The sequence below is a fragment of the Myodes glareolus genome, chromosome 17 (assembly GCF_982192425.1).
Source record: "Myodes glareolus chromosome 17, mMyoGla1.1, whole genome shotgun sequence".
Classification (NCBI taxonomy): Eukaryota; Metazoa; Chordata; class Mammalia; order Rodentia; family Cricetidae; genus Myodes; species Myodes glareolus.
Window position 1 is genome coordinate 36,317,397 of NC_142042.1, and position 19,266 is coordinate 36,336,662.

The following is a 19,266-nucleotide window of genomic DNA, read 5'->3' on the forward strand; positions in this document are numbered from 1 at the left end:
ACTAGCTGTACTTAGTAACAGGCTTGCAGATCAGAGACATTTTGTTTTATGGATCTCCTCGGCATAGTTATTAACACTTAAAATGTAACTTTGGTTCTCACACAGGTGCAACCACAGAGGAAGGTGATGACATTCTCCATAGGCAGTCCATGGCACTCTTAAGAAAGTGACCATACTGTCCTCCAGACCCAGTTACCACACAGAACTCAGTAGAGTTCTTTACTAACTGGAGGGAAGAGGAGCTACTGGCCAACAAAAAGATGACACCCACTGTGTGAACTCCTCCCTTACGTTCTGTCTGAGAAGGTCCCCTGCTCTTTGAGATACTTTCTTAGTAAACTAATACCAAGAAAACAACAACATCAACAAAAAACCTTACCATTCCGTACTTCCATTCATCCTTTCCCTACAGAATAGCTAAGGAGGAATGGATCTCTGTGACTAAGCCCGGTCTGTTAAGCAGGCGAGAAATTTAAACACACAATACAGAACGAGGATGCAACACTGTTGCTGCTTAGATCTCTGATCCTCTCCCAAGAGAGATGGAGAGGTCTGGGGAAGTCACCAAGCTGCTGCGGCCAGCAAACCCTCCACGGTCCAAGAGAGAGCAAGCTTTGCCCCACCGTGGCTTTTTATTTGGGGGTCTTCAGGTCACATACCCTCAAAGAAGACCACACCCATTGGGCCAAGTCACCCACGATTGGCTGTCAGACCAAATTTCCACAATAAATACTACTAAACTTATATAAGCTTCAGCCCTACCCAAATCTGGAGCTATCCTTTAATTAAGGGAATCCTCCAGAACACCCACACCCTCTCTCTAACTTCAATCCAGAAGTAATTAGACAAACTGCTAGCCCACCACTGACAACAGCTGGAAGCCCAGGGTCTAAGTGTCTCTTGCCACAGTGTTGTCTCTCTAGATTCATCTCTAGAAGATTTCCATCCTCAGGGATAGTTCAAATATATAATTACCAAATGATCCAACCATTTCACTTTGGTTATAAACCCAAAATAGTGGAAGGCATCTTAAAAAGATGTTTGTGCACCTTTGGTCCTAGTGGTGCTATTTACAACCTGTTTGAATTGATGGGTGATGGGGAAAATAAGAGAGTCCAGGAGATAGGTGGGGATGACTTTGAACTCCAATCCTCTCTTGCCATATCTTCAGGAAGATTTGTGTATGTGTGTGTATATGTGTGTGTGTGTGTTTCCCTTGCCTCCTAAAACTCCTTCTCTCTCTCTCTGTCTCTCTCTCTCTGTCTCTCTCTCTCTTTGAAACAGGATTTCTCTGACTATCCTGGAAGTCACTCTGTAGACCAGAGGCTGGTCTCGAACTCATGGAGATCTACCTGCCTCTGCCTTCCAAATTCTGGGATTAAAGTTGTTTGCTTCCACTGCCGTCTCAAAACCAATTTTTTATCTGTATGTGTGATTTAGTTTTTTTGGTCACACTGTATTACATCATCATAATCAATAGTTCCCTCAGGCAGGTTGTGTAAAGAAAACAAAAAAGCGAAAGTTAAATTCTGGGACTACTCAAATTTGGAGAAAGATAACAGAAGCAGCTAGAGCCATAAACATGTGAAATCACAAAAATGAACTCAGAAAGAGCAAAGGGGTTAAGTAACCAGACAGGGTCAATGATGGAACAAAAGGTCATGTCCTCTTGAGTTCTGGTCTTCTCATTGAGAATGAAGTCACAGGGCCATGGGTCCAGCAGATTTAGATGAGTTTTTGGTTGGTATAGTGACTCACACCTCATGCCTGTAATCCCAGCATTAGAGATGCTGGGGCAGGAGAATCACTGAGAGTTCAAGGCTAGCCTGGCTACAGTATAAGACTTGGTGATGCATGTACATTTAACTCTAGCACTTGGAAGGCAGAGACAGGAGGGTCAGAATTCAGTGTCATCCTCAGCTGCATGGTTAACCAGGCTACCAAAGTAAACTAAACTAACCAACCAAACTAAAGCTTGTTAGGGTCCTGAAGAAGTTCCACAAAAGACCACCGTCCATGTATACAATCAGCAAAAGCTTTTATTATCTCGAGACGGTTCCAGCCTAGTACCTGCAATTCCCCTCATCCTTACTGTGGGGGTGGAGGGTGTGTTGGGGATTGATCGCCCTTTGTTCATGTCTTCCTCAGAAACCGACTTGTTCAGTTTCAGGAGGCTGGAACTGAGGCCTAATTCTTAACTGAGTTTTTAGGGGCCTGTCATGACATTTACCTGGCCCCAAAACTGGAAACAAATTTTTGGTTAAAGTAGGAAGGGAGAAGTTGGAGGCAGAGGCTCTAGAGAGGCCAGCACTGTGGAGGGCAGCAGGAAAGGTCAGATCCTTTGGGAGGCGTGGAGGGGGGTGAGTTGCAGAGGAAAGCAGAGGTGCTAGGGGGCTGGAGGTGAGCCCAGGGAGGCAGGGCCATGGGGGTGGGTGAGTATTTATTCTAGGAATCCTAAAGGGAGGACTCCTTTCACTCCTCTCACCGCACCCCTCTCCTTATTCTCCTTCCTGTGTTCCTTCCTTTTCCTCTCTTCTGGATGACTCTTCCCATTCTCCTCCTTCCCTTTAATCCCTTTTTAGTTTTATGTTAACACTTCATTAATTTCACTGATCGTCATTCAAGATCAAAGGTGGTTGACTTCTAGGTTAAGTGTGGACCGGTGCCTTTGGATTTAGCAGTCTGAAATTGAGCAAGAGAGCCGGGTAATGAGGTCTGAGACACTTTCCGTGGTGGTTTTGTGTACAGTGTGCTCATGTATACAGTGTGTTTTGTTTGTTTGTTTGTTTGTTTTAGTTTTAGAGACAGGGTTTCTCTGTGTAGCTCTTTCACCTGTATCAGGTTGGTCTTGAACTCATAGATTCAGTTGCCTCTGGTCAGAGCTCTGGGATTAAACACATGCCTCACCATGTCCAGCTCAGTGTGTGTTTTAGAAAGATTCTGATGTGTTGACTGATTCTCAGGCATTGAGGATCATAGCCTCTGGGCTGTCCACCTTACCCCATCCCACACACTTGCTCCTTTTCAGTTTCTTTATGTTCGTTTAAGTCCTTGAGTTTGATGTAGCTTAAAGACTCCTGCCTATAAAGAGTAGGGCAAACACCGAGAATCTCCGCCAAGTAAATTTTCTAAAGAAAAGCAATGGCCTGCATTCCGGTGCCATATTCCAGCCGTCTTTACTGCTTACCAAAGACTTAGATAATTTGATTTAAGAAGGGATCAGAATACTAATGCAGTTTAATTCCTTTGTAAACTTGTTTACACTGAAATATGAAAGCCAGACACCTTTCTGAAACAACTCCTTTAACACCGTGGCAAGGGAGAAGCTTCGATCTGTTCAAAGTTGCTGGGCACCTGTTTCTTAAAATAATTATGTTTAGTTGCATCTCCAACACACACGTGCACGCGCTTGCACGCGCGCGCGCACGCGCACACACACACACTCGCACGCACACACAATTACCTGTTAGCAGTGAAGATGCTTGGATTGATTCAATGATTTTTAAAGCATTCGTATAGGAAACTGAAGACCCTGATAACCCAAGCTTTATTTTCCTTCACATTAGATTCTAAGCATCAAGAGGGCACGAGCCATTCTGTCTACCAGTGTATCCCCCAAAACTTCAGACAAGGCTAATAAGTATCCATCTTGTTAGAATAATTAGTTGCAGGCTAGGAGCTGAACTCTGTGGTAGGAACACTGCCTAACAGGTGCAAGGTCCTGGGTTGCCTCTCAGCAAGGTGATGACCACTATAATAGTGAATTGGGAGGCTGTTAAAATAAAAACTTGTCCAAATGGCAAGGGAACTTCAGTTTAGCCAATCAGAAACCAGCAGCTAACTTTTTATTAGGTTTTAACCAATCAGATGTTTTCAATTTAACCAATCAGAGGTTTCCTTTGCCTTGTTTCTGCAAACAGTTCATAAAAGCCTCCGTGTTCCCTTCACTGTCTCTGTATGGAACTATGCTGGTTAGGGTCCAGGTCTGCCTGACTCAGGAATCATGACCACTTCGTTATTTCCGAGTCTTGGTCTCACGTAGCTCAGAATGGACTGTGTAGCAAAGGATGACCTCAAACTCCTAATCCCCCAGGGTGCTACCTCACGCTCTGGTAAAAGATATTGTTTTTAATTTTTGTTTTAATTTTTGATAGTGCTTGGGATTAGCTATATCTGAGACCCCAAATAACTTTAATTATTTGTATTAAAAATTATTATTAAATAGTTAAATATTAAATATATTTCTCATATCTAATAAAAATATGAGAAAAGCTGGTAAAGAATGCAGCTTACAGGTGAACCTATTTCATTGAATTTAGCTGTTGTTTGCTGAGTGTCGACCCTGTACCATGGTGACTTTTGAGGTACAGATCTTATCTTTCAGGGCTTCCAATCTAGGAGGGAGCAGGGTGTAGGATTCAGTCAGACCAGGACGCCTTGGAATGTACTTATCAAGTGCTAACATTGCCCTCGAGGCTGTGTGTGCTGTGGAAGAGTGGTCTGGGGAAGAAAGAACTGTCAATGGAGATGTGACTGTTGATAAGACAAAGGGAGGATACATTCCTGGGAGAGGTTGGGCTTGAAACACCCCCCCCCCCAAAAAAAGCAGAGAATTTGCTGGCTGCATTGAGTGGGGTGGGAGTGGGAGCAGAAAGGTGAAGGAGGAGGAGGGCCAGGTAAAGGTCAGACAGAGCAAGAGGGCTCTGAAGGCTGTGAGGAGCTTGGCCTTAAAGAAGTAAGGTTATGGCTTGAATGGATGGAGGGTATGGTCCCAAGGTCCATGGGCCAGAGGCTTGGTCTCTAGTGCAGAGGGGTGTTAGCAGACTCTTCTACGGGTATGGCTGAGGGAGGCAGACGACCCCGCTGGCAAAGTGCTTATTGTAAGAACATAAGGACCGAGTCTCATCTCCAGCACCAGTAAAAACCCGGGTGTATTGGTGCGCACCCGATTCCTTAGCACTAGGGAGGTGAAAGGATCGGACCAAACAGCTTAGCAAGTTCCACGTTAAACTGAGATATGCAAAGGTAACACAAGTGTCACCCGAGGTTGGCTCCTGCACACATATGCAGTCACACATAAACATATACATGCACCAAGGTAGTGGGGGGGGGGGGGAGGAATGGCCCCGTGGGAGTGGCACTACTAGGAGGTGTGGCTTTATGGCAGCGGGCGTGGCCTTGTTGGAGGAAGCGTGTCAATGTGGAGGCGGGCTTTGACGGCTCATTTACGTGGAGGTCACATCCCAGTGTCTCAGTCCGCTTCCCTCTGCTGATCAAGTAGACTTCCCTACTCGTTTTCCAGCACCATATCTGCCTGCGCGCCACTGAGAAGCTAATGGACTAAACTTCTGAAACTGTGAACCAGCCCAGTTAAATGTTTTCCTTATAAGTGTTGCCGTGGTCATGGTGTCTCTTTAGAGCAATAGAAACCCTAACTGAGAATGTCCAAAGAAGTAGGACCAAGTGAGAGGGAAGTGATTAGGTCATTAGCCCTCAGAAAGGATTAATGCAGTTCTCTTGGGACCTTAGTTCTCTCAAGAGTGGGCGGTTCTGAAACGAAAGACCGTACTGGTTCCTCCCTGTTTCAGGCTTCCAGTCTCTCTGCCTGTGTGCTTGATCCCTCCCTGTGCATCTATGTTCCTGCCATGCCATCTGCCATGCTGAAATTCTGCTTAAAGGGTACCCTCCAGGGGTTGTAAGATTTTGTATTTTCAGCTTCCGAAACTTCCAGTTAAAGAGCACATGGCTCCTGTTTGCGAGACAGCCTCGCACAGTCCAGGCTGGCCTTGAACTTGCTACCTAGTTGAGGATGACCTTGAGCTTCTGGTCTTCCAGCCTCTAACTCCCAAACGCTAGGTTTACAGGCATTCCTGACCACGTCTAATTTTATGCATCTCTGCACCTTGAAACCAGGGCCTTGTCCTTGCTAGACGAGCACTCTACTTTTGAGCTATATTCCAGCCCAAGCTTGTATTTAAAGCAGTATCAGATGTATTTTTACAACAGGAAACAGACTACTATCAGTAACAATGAAGACGGAGGTCAAAACAAAACGAAACAACCCTCTCTGTGTGTTTCTGAATTAAAGAAGGATTAAAATAAGCCCAAATTAGTTAGACAATAAGGTGATTTAAAAATGAAGTCTTGAGTGGTGTACCTGATAACTCAGCCCCACACTGAAATTAGGTAGGCGAGGAACGTGATTCAGGCCTCCCAGCTGCTTGGGAGGCTGAGGTAGCAGGATTCCAAGTTCACATCCTGCCTGGGTTAGAGTGTCAGTTCTAGGGCAGCCTAAGCAATTTAATTTTATCTGAATTAGAAAGTGGGCCTTGTTTGCAGCTCAACCATGGAGCACTTGCGCAGCACGTAGGAAGCCCTGCTTTCAACCCCAGTGCTGAGAAAAAGAAGTAGGTGGACCCATTGTCCAGCCATCCTGGATAAAAACACGCCTATTGTATTATAATACTGGTTCAGCTGAGAGCTTATGTTTTAGGAGAGGAATGTGGTCAGCATAATAGGAAAGAATTTTTCCACTCCCTTTTGTGAGCGCGGAACTGGCCTCCACATTCGTTTCCATTTCTTTCTCCAACTTTGCATTTTAAATTATTTGGATTGTGATCATAGATTAAAAAAGAAAAAAGTTGGCCTCACCTAAAAAGTTTTTCCTCCCCCTCCCCAAAAAAACATTTTCAAGGAAATTTCTTTGTAAAGGAATTTGAATATGTTTTGCTTGTAGGTCTCAACTAGGGTGGTGTTATTTACAGGCATTATTCCAAATACTCCCTGCCAGCCTCCACCCCTACCGAAAAATATCAATTTCAGCTGTTGAAATGCACTTCTGATTGCCTGGTTTTGCTATCTCACGAATGGTGCAATGGTCTGACTGTGTCTACTAACTTAGTCTGCAATGGTCTGACTGTGACTGCTAACTTAGTCTGCAATGGTCTGACTGTTTCCCCTAGCTTTTCTGCAATGGTCTGACTGTGTCCGCTAACTTACTCTGCAATGCCTTAGTGTCAAGAGATCGGACCGGCAGGGAATCACCAGGTCTTGAGGGCCTCTCCCTTGGGATGAGATTAAGGATCTTATAAAGGAGGCTAGGAGGCTTCAGAGAAGGCTGGCCCCTTCTCTGTCTGCTGCAGTGTGAGGGTCAGCCTGAGAACACACAGCTCCCTCCCAGCCTCCAGGACAGTGAGAAATCATTGTCATGACTGCGCAGACAGATGAACAGGCAGAGCAGGGGAAGTTTAAGAAATGCAGCTCCTGGTTGGCCTTGGTAGTACATAGTTTCCGTCACTTGGGAGACTGAGGCAGGAGGATCATTTGAGTTCAGGAATCCAAGCAAGACCAGCCTAGGCAACATAGCAAAACCCCGTGAAAAGAAGAAAGAGCTAAATTTTATTATTTTTAGAAAATGATTATTTTTATTCAAATGGTTTCTTTTCCCTTGACATCAGTCAAGTATTTTTGGAGCCAATTCCTATTAAGCCTTTTTAGATAGAGTAGAATTGCAGGGCAGATGTTAAGGGAGCAGCCTGGAGTTGAAGATGTGCAGCGGTGGGGTGTTCTGCAGACGATGCATCTGACCTTTGCAAGTTGTCTCTGTCTGATTTGCAAGGTGAGGCAGATGGGAGAGAATCAAACAGTCCCATCATTCCCAGTTAGACGTCCCCAAGGCCTGGGGTGCTACAGGGAAGTGGAATTTTGAGGAGGGCCTAGACAAAGGAAGTAAGGCCAGTGGCGCTCCTGGGACCTTAACCTCATTCTCTCTCTCCTTGGTTTCTTGGCCAGGAGGAAGGGACCAGTTTTGGCTTGGCTCCACCACGTGCTTCTTGCCCTGAAGTATCTGCTTGCCGCAGGCTCAAAGGCAGTGGGCTAACTGACCGTGGCAGGTTTACATCTCTGAAAATTGAAAGGAAGGTTTGTTTAGTTCACTCTTTCAAAATTGACTTTCCTCCAGTCTTTTGTCGGAGTAATAATAAAAGGCTAACAAGAAGACTATTAATTTTGTTCAGCTATTCTTTTGCAATGAAAGTTTCAGTGCTACTTCTTGAAGGCTGCTTTTTCATTTACATAACCATTGAAAAGCCTAGTTAATATACAACTTAAAAAACTTGTTGTCTGCTTCAGATGTGAGCCAAAAATGCTGTTGTAATCAGGGCCAACCCGAAAGGGATGGACAAAGGTCGGCGAACAGCACGCTTAGAATATATGCTTCTTTTCCGCTAGCTCCCCCACTTACTGAACAAATGACCGTCAAGTGTTCCCTGTGTGTCAGGCTCTGTCCTGGACTCTGAGAAGTAAGCTACAAACAAGACAAAATCCATGCCTTGAAAAGCTTGGCTTCCATTACTGGGGATTTATTATCCAAACTTCTATTTATGAAAACTCAAGAGGTTTCTTTCTTTCTTTGAGACAGGGTCCTGTGTACTCGAAGCTGACCTCCACCTTGCTATGTAGCCAAGGCTAGACCTGAACTTATCAGACTGCCTCCATGTTCTGACTAAGGTTTTGTGTCTGCTAGGCGAATACTTCACCAACTGAGCTACACCTCCAGCCATAATTTTTACGTCTTGTATTTAACCAACTCTGCATGTGCCCAAGGACAGCTGCGTAACCAACCTCGTCCCTCCAGTGGGGGACTCAACTGTGCTTGGAAGACAGCTCCAAACATCTTAGAGTTTTAAACACCCTCTTTGTTTTTGAGACAGGATCTTATTATGTAACTACGACTGGCCTCAAATTCACAGCCCCCCTCTGACCTTCGTTCCCAAGTGCTGGCATTCCTGGTGGGCCCCATCACGGACAAGACTACAAAGATCTCCTCTCCTGGGCCTTCTCACTGGCCGCCTGGAATAAATGAGCTGTAGTTGCCATGTTTCTCACCTGTGTTCCAGTGACCTGCCTTCAGCCACCACGCAACACATCTGCGTCTGGGGGCTCTTCCATGTTCTCCTGTTCACTGTGTGGCTTTCTGTTCACCAGCCCCGTCTCCTCTGTCATTTTCTCCAGGAAGCCTTTCCTGTTCCCATCTGCCCATGTTGGTTCAGTAGCTGCTGCTAGCTTTATATGACTCAGTTTTTTGTTTGTTTGAGACAGGGTCTCTCTCCATAGCCCTGGCTGTTCTAGAACTTGCTCTGTAGACCAACCAGGCTGGCCTAGAACTCACAGAGATCCGCTTGCCTCTGTCTCCCAAGTGCTGGGCTCAAAGGTGCTCACCACCACACCTGGCTTCATGACTTGGTTTTTAACAAGTCCTAGAATCCAGCGCATCATAATTGACTAGTCACTCTTTGTCACCAGACTATGTGCTTGAATTTAGAGACTAGTGTGTTTCCATTTGTGGAACAAAGAAGTAGGAGGTGCTGGAGGAGAAGGAATGGAGGATGTGTTATTGATAAGAATTCTCCTTAGGGGCTGGGGAGATGGCTTAGCAGGTAAAGATGCGTGCCCCCAAGACTGACAGTTGAGTTTGATCCCTGGAGATAACTGACTCCTATAAGTTATCCTCTGTTTCCATGGACATGTGCCTGGATATGCACATGCATACACACACACACACACACACACACACACACACACGAAGAGGGGGGGTGGGAGAAAGAAGATAATTCTTCCCAGTACCTGCTTTTTAGAGTTGTGCCCAGGAGAATGATTAGTTGTGGGACCACTAAATTATTTAACTCAGAGGGTCTCTTATTCCTGGCAGTAAGCAAGGACTTAATAAGCATGTGTCCTTGAAAGAATAATAATAACAATTATTAGAGTTTTAATTTTTTGTTTGCTTTTTAAAGACACAGTCTTGGGGCTGGAGAGATGGCTCAGCAGTTAAGAGCACTGGCTGCTCTTTCAGAGGACCCAAGTTCAATTCCCAGCACCCACATGGTGGTTCACAACCGTCTGTATGGGATCCGATGCCCTCTTCTGGCAAGTAGGTGTACGTGCAGAACACTCAGACACAAAACATAAATACTTTTTAAAGACATGGTCTTACTCTGTAGCCCACGTTGGCCTCAAATTTGCAACAATCCTCCCACCTCAGCCACCTCAGGTGCTGGGAATACAGTATGAGCTCACATACCCTTCTCTCGAGCTTAACTTTAGTAAAGGCTGGTGCACAGCGCTTACTGTTTCCATTTTGTTTCCTGAATTCTAATTTAACCCCGTGCTTCTATTCTTTCGATATATGAAAGTGAAGAAAGGGCGACCCTGAGAGGGTCACTGTTGGGAAGGGGGCCCCAGAGTCCATTCATTTCCAAATCCTGCTTGGTTGCTGGGAGCGGGAGAGTGATGAGCCCCGAGAACCCCCTGCCCTCATTCACTAAACTGTTCACCACCGTTTTCTCCAGTTACACTGTGACTGGAGATTCCCCAGCATGCCCCTCTGCAGCTTATTCTAGTCTGTCTGTTAGGGACTGACTGTTAGTGTTTCTCCCACATTCATGTTGGAATCACAACCACAACATGGTGGCGCCAGAAGATGGCACCTTTGGGAGGTGACTGGTCATAGAGGCGGAGCTCTTGAATTGGATTAGTGTCCTTGTATGAAGTTGGAGTGCTAGTTTGTTCTTTCTCCCTCTCTCTACCTCTCCCTCCCCACCTGTGTGTGTGTGTGTGCGTGTGTGTGTGTGTGTGTGTGTATGTGTGTACATATACATGGGTGTTTACCGATCTGCTTGGCCAAATCAACCTGGGAGGGCAGGGCCTAAAAATGAGGCGAAGTAAAGTCTCATATAATAGCCAGCTTCACTCAGTGCATCATACTTTATACTCTGTGGGTTAAGAGTCACCTGAGTAAGGAGTACAGTCACAAGGACAAGCCACACATGGCAAAAGCAGGTTTTTCTACAGAGTCGTATGAGTAACAACAGCTGAAATGAGCTCACTCCTTTCCGATACACCTGGGGAGGAGCACGAAAACACGTTCCAACATCAATTCTGCGTTTTGACTCTTTTTGATGTTCTTTGTTTTTCGTTGTTGTTTTTGTTTTGTTTTGCTTTTCAAGACATGGTTTCTCTGTGTAGCCCTGGCTGCCCTGGAACTCACTCTTTAGGCCAGGCTGGTCTCAAACTCACAGAAGATCCGCCTGCCTCTGCCTCCTGAGTGCTCCAATGAAAGGCATGCATTGCTCAAGACTCTTGTTTTCTTGGAGTTTTCTCACAAGCACTCAGAATTTTCACACAACAGCTGGGGTGGTGGTGACTCACACCTTTAATCCTAGCATTCGGGAGGCAGAGGCAGGTGGATCTCTGTGAGTTCAAGGCCAGCCTGGTCTACAAGAGCAAGTTCCAGGACAGGCTCCAAAGCTACACAGAGAGACCCTGTCTTAAAAAATAGAAAAACAACAACAACAGAACAAAATTCTCACACAACTTCATTCTTGGGCTGTATTCCGACATGGGTTTATATTAATTTTACAGAATTGATGTTTCATTATGTTTCATTATGACAGTTTCATACACATCTAATGCTTTGATTATGTTTGCCTCCCCATGCCCCTCTAACTGGCCTCTTCCGCCTCCTAAGACGGCCCCCCCATTCTATTTACATGTCTTTTTGTCACTCATGAGAGAAAACATGTAATTTTGTCTTTCTGAGTCTGGCTTGTTTTACTTAACATGATGTTCTCCGGTTCATTCATTTTCCTGAAAACGGCATGCTTTCATTAGTCTTTATGGTGAGATAAAACCGCATTATGTGGCTGTCTCCTATCTCGGCTGTTGTGAATAGCGCCGCAATAAACACGGGTGTGGAGCCATCTCTATTGTTTGCTCGCTTTGATTCCTCCCGACACCTACCCTGGCGTGGTACAGCTTGCTCTCTCTGTGCTATGAGGTCGACATTCTAGAAACAGGAGAACCCTTAGCAGACACTGGGCTGGCGCCTTCGCAGCTTTGCAAGAACTTCCCAGCATACGGGTATTTTGCTCTTGCGGCCCGTGTGTGTGACTATGTTGCTTGGTGCTGAGAAGTGCGGTGGTTCTGTGTACTTACTTGGTGATGCCGAAGCTATGGAATTGGACTCCACGAGACTGGCTCAGCAGCCCAGGTTGCCGAGAAGGGACTTTAAAATCAGGTCTCCTGGGAACTCCAAGAGGAAAGAAGAAAACTGCTAAGTGTCTTAGAGAGTTATAACCAGTATGGCTGGTAAACATGTGGGCGGTGACGCCATCGTGACCAGGACTCCAACAGACAGGGTAGGAAAAGATAGTTCTTGCTGAGCAGAGAGCCCAAGTTTATGCTCTAGCAGGTTTTTTGTTGTTGTTGTTGTTTGTATGGTTTTTTGTTTGTTTTTGGCAGGGGAGGTGGAGAGGAGGGGAAATTAGCCATTTACCTGGATAGATTTCTAAGCCAAATGTTGAGAAGGAGCTCAGGTCCCGGATACAAACATGAGAAGAAAGAACTTCCTTGAAGTCAGAATTGTTAAGCAAAGGGAACTAGAATGTAAAAGATTTAGAAAATTCTCACCCTACCCACTCTGTGAAAAATTGAGAAAGCTCCGAAGAGGTCATTCTCTCGGTGTGTGGCCAGCTGACGCGGCCCAGGTTCCAGAAGGACACTGGTGTTCTAAGGGTCAGCTGTGCACTGAACAGAATGACACCAGGGGAGGGAGGGGGAAGGAGGAGCAGAGCAAGGCATGCTGTCATGCTGGACATGGTAGTTAATTCCTGCAGTCCTAGTACTTGGGAGGCTGAGGTAAAAAGATCGTTAGTTCAAAGTCATCCTGGGTTACATAGTAAGACAGATATGGTGGTACACACTTCTAATCCCAGAACCTGTGAGGCAGAGGCAAGAAAATTGTGGGTGGGCCTGGTCTACCTAGTGAGTCCTAGATCAACAAGGACTACTTAGCAAGACCTGGTCTCAGAAACCAAATAAAAGGAGAAGAAAGAAGGTTGGGGAGAAGAAAGAGGAAGAAGTCAATTTTGTGGCCTTTTTATTGATTGATTTGTTTTTGTTTATTTTTTCTTTTGAAGCAGGATTTCTCTATAGCTTTGGAGCCTGTCCTGGAAGCTCTGTAGATCAGGCTGGCCTTGAACTCACAGAGATCCACCTGTCTTTGCCTCCTGAGTGCTGGGATTAAAGACCTGTGCCACCACTGCCCAGCTAATTTTGTGACCTTTTTAAAAATTATGACTATTATTGATGAGATTGTAGCGCTATCAGAAGGTAAAAATGCGCTTTTCTCAGAGTCATGGAGGTTCCAGTGCTGCTTATTAAAACTCCAGGTTTGAAGGCTTGAAGGCTGCGATTGAAAACCTGCGCTTCCGGTCCATCTAGAAGATTGGAATAGTACCCCAGTTGGTCACAGAGGCAGGACCACTGTCCTAGCAGAGAAGAAAGGGCAGACAGTGACATCTGAAGAGGTCATTCTTCAGCTTTCTGCATGTGGAGTGCTTATTCCATTAGGTTTGGGGCTTGCTTGGGACCTGTCATCTCTTCCTTTTCCCTATCTCCCTTTCAGAAAGGGAGAATCTAGCCATTTTGTTCTGAGAGTATGAAGACAACTGGGTTTTACAGGCTCACTGGTGATGGAGAGGGATCTCACCTCAGGCATAGTCCTTTCAAATGATGTTCAAATGTGACTTCAGACCTAAGGATTGCCACTGAAGTGAGTCCAGGAGTTGGCAGCTGGTGGCCATGTATGTCCTGCTAATCTACTTCCATGCTAGAATTTATATCTTTCTGAGGTGCCGTATACACGCCTCTAGGCTTGGTTGACCTCAGAGCATAAGCCTGGGTCAGGAAAGTAAATGACCATCCTCTGGGAATGTCCTTTCCTGGGGATGCCCAGTAACTAGGCTTGCATTCCTTGACTCTCCCATCATAGTTTAGCTGAGCAGAAGACAAAAGATGGACCAATCAATTTCCTGGGTGGAAGAACTGAAAATTCTCATATGGCTACTTCCACTGAGGTGTGGTAAATTTACAAGTGACAAGGGGATCATTTTCCATATCAGAAAACAGGAAAAAAAAAACTAGATTTACAAGTTTGGTTCAAGATTTTTAAAAAATATTCATTACTTTTTTTTTTTTTGTATGGCATGTGGGAAAGGGGCATGCCTCAGCACATATGTGGGGGGCGGGTTCCTTCCTTCCACCTTTCCATTGGAAACAAGTATTGAGCTTGGGCCCTTGGGCTTACGAAACAAGTGCTTTACCCACTGAACCATCCCGCCAGGTTTTAGACTCTCTTAAAGGCTCAGTATAACAATAGCTCAAATAAGACAGCAACTTTCCTGTAGTAAATAAGCAGAAATGTATTCTTTCTTCTGAATGCCTGCCTAACTTGACTTGTTTCTGTTTGGGTGGAAATGTCACTCCACCCAGCATTCATGTATCCAGAGTCTGGAATGTTTGGATGGAGGCTCCACCCCAAGCCTCCTCCCATGGGGTTGCCTCAATCTAGACTCTGCCCCCCCAAGAAAGCCCACTAAATAATGATCCCTCCCCAGAGATGCTCAAGACCACTCTCACGGAGGATTTTAACTGCCCCCCAGGGAACAAACATGTGGTTTTCTGGTCTTCTTTCTCATCTCCACTGTTGGGGTTGGGAAGCCTTCCGGGAGCGTTTGTAACCATTAAACCTGGGCTTTTTCTAATTCAGTCCGCTTCAGATTATTGCATCGGCGAGGAGGCTTATGGGGTGCAGAAACTTTTCAGTTTCTAGCCAGCTTTTCTAACTTAAATTATCCTATTTCTCTTTAACTGTGGTTTGCCTTTCTTTATTCTGTGTATCTTGCTTTCCTGTTTACTCCACGGGTGGCTGACTCCTTGAATTCTTCTCTCTTTTCTTGCTTCTTGTTCCTTGCTCTAGATTTCTCCTCCTATTTATTCTCTCTGCTTGCCGGCCCTGTCTATCCTTTCTTCTGCCTTGCTATTGGCTGTTCAGCTCTTTCTTAGACCAATAAGGTGGTTTTACACAGGCAAGGTAGCAACACAGCTTTACAGAGTTAAACCCATGCAACATAGAAGAATATAACACATCTTTGCATCATTAAGCAAATGTTCCACAGCATATACAAGTGTAACACATCTTTAACTAATCCTGCACAACAGTTTCCTTTTTATAGGAAAGTGTGAATGAAGACCAACAGTCTAAGCAGGGTTAGTAATCATCTTGGGTCTGTGTAGTTGAGGCCCAGATGTCTGTGCTATTGTTGCCATAGTCAACCTTCCATTCCCGGCTCTCTAGGTCAAAGGCAGTGACTTCATCTGCTGCTTCTCAGCCACACCAAGACCAAGGAAGGCACAGGGGAGAAGAGTTTACCTGTGTCTGTTGAAAAAAGTAATAGCAGCAGGCTGTAATCTAGGCACTCAGAAGGTGGGGTGAGAGCATCCCAAGGCTGAGGCCAGGCTGCTTCCCATTGAATTGTTTTTACAACAAACAAACAGAAAGCACCAAGAGAATGACCCAGACGTTGTCCATATCGTGTCTACCCACACTGCACAGGTCAGAACTTCATCAGAAGTGTCTTTACTAGCTGGGTGGTCATATATCTAGCAGAAATTCTCTTCTATAAGATGGAGGAAGTGATGTCACAGGCACGACAGACTCAACGAGCCCCAGGTTGAGTCAGGGTGTCAGCAAGGAGAGAAAAAGCAGCCTCCTGAGAAGCACACCCTCCAGCGGCCTCCTGCTGGCACCAGGCTCTAGACTTCAGGTCGTCATGGAGACTCAGCAGCTTTCCTCCCCAGTTTACAGTAACCCCAATTAAGTCAATCCAGTGACCTTTTGTCCCTTGATGTCAAAGAACTAGGAGCAGGGGAGTGCTCCTGGCCGCTGGGGCTGCACTTCTCTCTTTCAACCCGGACACCAGGTGTAGGCTAGGCAGCGGCACCCATGCTCACAGGGAAATACCGGTTTGACTTACTCTGTTGCTTCCTGTTGCAGCTGGATGCACTCACTATCTGTCGTTTCTGCCAACTGCATAACAGAGGCTTCCAATGGCCTCAGAAGCCCAGTCACCGGGATGTCAGGGAATGTCTCAGTTCAGAGCTTGAAGAAGAAAAGAGAAACAGTTTTGGCCCAGCCCTTCCTTGAAACCTGTCAGCACTCAGGGAGAAGGGGCCAGCAGCAGCCGCAGTAATGCGAACCACACTGTTATGAGAACCAGAAGGGTAACGGAGGCCTGGAGGGCTCAGTTCCCTCCAGGGTAGACACATGCTTGCAGACCTGTGAGTGACATGCCAATATGATCAGCTCACCCGCAGAAGAATATGCTCATGCCCAGATTTGAAAGGCCTTGCACAAAACTGTTTATTTTATTTTTTTTCCAGTGTTTTAAATTTAACCAGCTGGAGACAAGTACCATTTTGGGCATAGTAGCTCATGGCTATAATTCCCGGCTGGGGCAGGACAGTCTGAGCTCCATAGTGAGTTCTCAAACAAGTACCATTTTATTAACCTTTGTAAAAAGGGAAGGTTGATTTCCCTGTCCCCTCCCCCCAGGAAGGCTGCATTCTATCAAAGAGACAGAAAGCAAGACCTGTATCTAGCACACTGGATACGAGGCCCAATGCAACATCCCCCAAACACGTGGTTCGTTGATTCTCTTCCACAGAGGAGAACGGAATTTCCCAGAGGCTTCCCTAATGAGGATGTTTCTGAGCTGCAGCATTCATGTTCAATCAAAGAAGTTCACAAGTCTGCTTGGCACGAAGGAGGTATTCAAGTAATTCTTGTTGATTGAGTACACTTTAAACAGACGCAGAAACAGCAGAACATTCCTAATCCAGCACATTGACACGGAACTCCCACAACACACAGGATTTGTGATTAAATATGCCATTTCCCTTCACGCATGTAGAAAAGCCATCCAAGTCTACTTGTGGTGGAGCCGGGGGTCTAGGTCAGTGGTACAAACCCTTGGCTAGTGTGCTGATGCCCTACATGCAGTCCCTAACAGAGCGAAAACTGAATGAAAGAAAAAAATGCACACAAGTCGGTTGTTTCCACCAGGTGTGGTGGTGCACAACCCTAAGCCCGGAACTCAGGTGGTTACTTATGAATGTGAAGCGAGTGTGATCTACACAGGACATCCAGGCCAGCCAGGGCTACACTGTGAGACCCTGTCTTGTACAAGAGTCTATTGCGGAGGGAAGAAAAAAAAAAAGTCACACACGGGTGGGGCAGGACCAGAAGCTTTTAGTGTATAATAACCTAAACGATTTAAATGCTAGTCCTGCTTTCTGTTTCAGTGTGTGCAAGGTGATTAGATTCTAAAGTCCGGAGGCTCGTGAAGTGTTTATCATTTAGAGAAAGGCCGCTGAAGGCAAAACACTGCTGGATGGCGTCTGTGTCTGGAAAGTTTCTGCACCCTGATAAACCTCTCCGCCTCCGCAATAATCCAAATCAGACCAAATCGTGGAACTTCCACCCAAACAGTGTCTTTTATTCATGTAGGGCTAGTTCTTCCAAGAGTTGGGGGTAACAGAATGCTTGCCTAGCATGCATAAGGTGGCAGAGGTGGGGAGAGGGTATGGAGGGTTGATTCCCTGATCCCCAGCAACTGTCCCACCTAAAAATACATTTGTCTTCAGACCCTATGCTTTTGAGTTCATTTATCTACGTTGAGTTGGATAATGTGCTGTCTACCCTCAAAACATTCTTTTAGAGGTAACTGATTGAACATTGCATTGAGAGGGCCCCCGAAACACCCCCAGGTTTGGGAACTTCCTAAGAGGACACTCAGGCAACCCTAGTCAGGATGAGGGCTCACAACAAGAGACCAAATGTTTGCAAGACTCAGCAATAGAAAAGAGAATAGAGCGTGCCCTCTGGGCAGACCCAGGCACAGGGTCCCGGGACTGCTATCCCAGGACAGTCAGACACATATAACACCTCAAGCAAGGGCTTCTCCATGTGAGAACTGGTTGAAATGTTATCACTCAGGGAACTTATTAGAGACGCAACATCCGAGGTTTTATGGAGGGGGCAGGTCACACAAGCAGCCTCCGCTTGGCACAGGTGCCAATTTGAGACTCCCTGGAGGAAAGCAGGTGTGCAGCATAAACCATATTGTTTGCATAGTTGAGGCAAGGCCAGCCTCTTATCATCAAGGGCGGGAAGGAATCCCAGCAAAATCCAAGTTCCCAGGTACCAGCCGAGGCAACCTTGCAAGCAGGCCTGCCATGTGGAGGAGTTCAGGTCCACTTTGCTAATTTCTTTCTGCATGCACGCTATCAGTAGCGGTAATCACGAGAATACTAGTAGTGAGCGTGAAGGGTTTTTCTTTAAGTTGTTATTTGGGCAGAGTAGACAGGTGCTCTACCACTGAGCTTTGTTTTCAGCCACTTTTTGATGTTTTTCTTTCCTTCCTCTGGTCCTTTTTTTTTTTAACTTATATTGTAATTAATACTTACATAACCTTTACCAAGCCAGGATACTGTTTAAATCATTTAAATTTGACAATAAACCAAGAAAACAAATCCTATGTCCTTTTTCTCATTTTATAGGTGAGCATATTTAGACCCAGCTAGCAGTGTTAAGGAAATTGGTTTAAAATTTCACAACTAGAAGCTGGATGTGGTGGCACATGCCTTTAATCCCATTTCTTGAGAGGTAGAAGCAGATAGATCTCTGTGAACTCAAGATCAGCCTGGTCTTTAAAGTGAGTTACAGGCCAGCCAGGACTGTTACACAGAGAAACCCTGTCTTGAATAAAACAAAAGCCAAACCAAAACAAAACAAGCAAATATACAAAACCAAAACCCTAACCTCACAGCTGGAGCCTGGAGAGATGACTCTGGTTAAGATCATTGATCACTCTTGCAGAGGACTGGGGTTTGGTTCCTGGTACTCAGATAACGGGTCACAATTGTCTAGAACTCCAATCCTAGGGGATCCTAGAACTCCAATCCTAGGGGATCCCATGCCTTTCTTTGCCTCTTTCAGCACCAGGTTTATACATGGTGCGCATATAAACATGCAGGCAAACCACTCGTGCACACCAATAATAAAATTATTGAATCTAAAAAAACAAAAACCAAAAAGACCCTAACAACTAATTGGCAGTTCTTGAGGCTGAACAAGGAGGTGGCAACTGTACATCAGGGACTCTGAGAAACCAGGGTGACACCTTGAACATGTCCCATACTGCTTTCTTGTAAAGGATGTGTCACCAGCAGCTCGGTTGGTGCCACCCTCAAACTTCTGACCATGGTGTTGGCTTTGACACCTGTCCTGAAATGGGCTTTCTTGAGTCGGGCTGAGAACCTGTCTTGAATGGATTATCCATGCCATTGGCACTAATGAGGGTTCCT

The 19,266-nt window shown here is 45.6% G+C and overlaps 1 long non-coding RNA gene across 1 annotated transcript; it reads right to left on the reverse strand.

Annotated features, from left to right (window-relative positions):
- Positions 1–7,441: 7,441 nt before the first annotated feature.
- LOC125414740 (uncharacterized) lies at positions 7,442–16,176 on the reverse strand. Its single transcript, XR_007236359.3, has 3 exons — positions 15,876–16,176; positions 11,995–12,088; positions 7,442–7,902 (listed from the first exon to the last, which is right to left on the reverse strand). It is a non-coding gene; the product is annotated as an uncharacterized LOC125414740 (long non-coding RNA).
- Positions 16,177–19,266: the final 3,090 nt, after the last annotated feature.